A 2,457-nucleotide genomic window follows, 5' to 3' on the forward strand; every position below is an offset into this window, starting at 1 on the left:
AAAGGTACACAGTACACAGGATGTTTTGCTAATGAATATCAACTGGAACATGGGTTCCTCTAGGCAACACCCCAACTTCATCCCATCAAGGGGTCACACAGTCTAAACTATTTCCTTGAAGGGAACTGTAGCTTGCCAGAGATAGAAGAGATGAATATAAAGACTCCTGTTGGGGTCATTCTCTATGATCCATCTGGCACAGGTAAAACCTTATTAGCCAAAGCAGTAACAAATCAAACCTCAGCCACTTTCTTGAGAATGATTGGCTCTGAACTTATTCAGAAGTATCTAGGTAATGGGCTCAAACTCATTCAGGAATTGTTTTGAGTTGCTGAGAAACATGCATCCTAGGGGTGCCTTCTTGTTTTTTTATAAAGAATATTTTCTTTAGATTTTTTGAAGTCTTCATTTGTTACCTTTATTCTATGTTTTCTCAAGGCCATTGGACCAGCTTCTGTATATATTGCCTTGATATTAGCACCCGAGAGGTCATTTTTAGTCTGTTCAAGTCATCCAGTGTCACATCACTGGCCAGCATCATTTTGCTTGTGTGAATCTGAAAGATGTGCTTCTTGGTCTTTTCTTCAGGCAGGAGGAATTAGATCTTCTTGTCAATGCAGCCTGGTCTGATAAGTACTGGATTCAAAGTTTCTATTTGGTTTGCTGCCATGATAACTTTTATGTCTCCCCTTGAATCAAATCCATTTAACTGGTTCATCAGTTACAATGTTGTTCAGAAAATTTCTCTCTCACCACCAGAATTTGAGTCATATCTTTTTGTCATAATAGCATCAATTTCATCAATAAACACAGTAGATAGTGCATGTTCTTGTATTCTTTTCTGAAGGAGTTTGGGCCCATTGCCTAAGTATTTCTAAGTAAGTTCAGAGCCAATATGCTCTAGAAAGTAGCTGAGGTTTGATTTGCTACTGCTTTGGCTAATAAGGTTTTACCTGTGTCAGGTGGGTCACAGAGAATGACCCCCACAGGGAGCTTTAAATTATCTTTATAATATCCAGAATGAGTAAGAAGAAGCTCCATAGATTCCTTAATTTTCTGGATTTGATTGTCTAGTCCTGCCAATGTCAGCATGGGCCTCCTATAAGGACTTTTCCACCTTCGTCACTGTGATCAAGGGATCCATGTTATCCATCAGCACCTCTATCATGGCATGCGCCTTGTGGTTGATTGGGACCAAGCAGCCTGATTCCAGCAGATCCCTGTATACAAATAAAAGAACACTAACATAAAGTTCTGAGCCCACAGATGCAGACACAATTGTGTGACTATCATCAAAGATCTCTTCTGAGGTTCCTACTGGCATTGGGATCCCCCTCAGATCATCTATCTTTGATCTTTCCTCCTCTCGCTTTTCTTCTAAAGTCTTCATTTGTTCCTGATTTCTAATGAATTCTTCCTCTATGAGAAGACAGTATTTAATCCCAGCTTCCATAATTTTAACTAGTACTGAATGTGAGGTGTCACCAGCATCTGGTCTCTTTGTTTTCTTGTTCTTTTTCCACACACTAATTGGTACAGGAGGTTCATATTGCTTTACTTATCCTTGTCAACCTTCTTGTCATCTCCAGCATGACCACCACTCCGACTGACCCATCTTGATTCAGCTGCTTGAAGCATCAGCAAACTTCAATAAAAGCAATCCTAGATCTTTTGATTTATGGTGGTGAAAAGGGGAAAAGAAGAAACTCAAATCAAGCCAAATAAAAGTCTGATAACTTAAAACTTAAACAACAAAAATACGTTATCTTTCTCATAATTCTGCCTAAAGCCAAGACCTGAGTGTGCAATATTAATACAATTTTTAATGTTTCACTTTGTGCCTGATTTTTTTAAAACAATTTTTAGACTTCATTGTAAGATTCTATTAATGAAACAACTGTAGTAGTTAATGGGAATGCATTATTAGTTATAAAGCCTTATAGTGTACTCTCCAGGAAAATTGGGGAAACTTGACATAGTTTAGAAAGGTTAAAATAGTTTATGACATACTGGGATTAAGAATGTCATTTCTCAATCATTTGGTTAAGTCAATGTGTAAATACCTAATATGAAACTCAGAAGCCTCATTTGGGCTTTAAATTATTGATGTTTGTCATTGATTCTTTCATAACTGCTTCTCATCAAGATGTTCTCGGTAATTACTGCTGGCACAAAATCACATTCTGTATTTTCTATCAAGATCAGATTTCCCGCCCTCCCCCAAGTGAATGAAGAGGGAAGGGCGTATCTAAAGTAATAATACATTTTATTACCTTTCTGCTTTTTTTTTGTAATTACCACTGACACTGGAAGCATTTTGTTATCCCCATTGTTTTAACATCAATAAAATTAAATTAAATGAGGAAATAAAGTCAAGATACGTAATTTATTTAATCTAAAAGTTGATTTGAGACAGAGAATAGGGAAACAATTGACATCATTTCACTGAATTAGGCT

General features: G+C 37.0%; 1 pseudogene; it reads right to left on the reverse strand.

The window, feature by feature from the left end:
- Positions 1 to 347: 347 nt before the first annotated feature.
- Positions 348 to 1,638, reverse strand: LOC107498884 (annotated as a pseudogene).
- Positions 1,639 to 2,457: the final 819 nt, after the last annotated feature.

This window comes from Rousettus aegyptiacus, unplaced genomic scaffold (assembly GCF_014176215.1).
Source record: "Rousettus aegyptiacus isolate mRouAeg1 unplaced genomic scaffold, mRouAeg1.p scaffold_m13_p_8, whole genome shotgun sequence".
Taxonomy (NCBI): domain Eukaryota; kingdom Metazoa; phylum Chordata; class Mammalia; order Chiroptera; family Pteropodidae; genus Rousettus; species Rousettus aegyptiacus.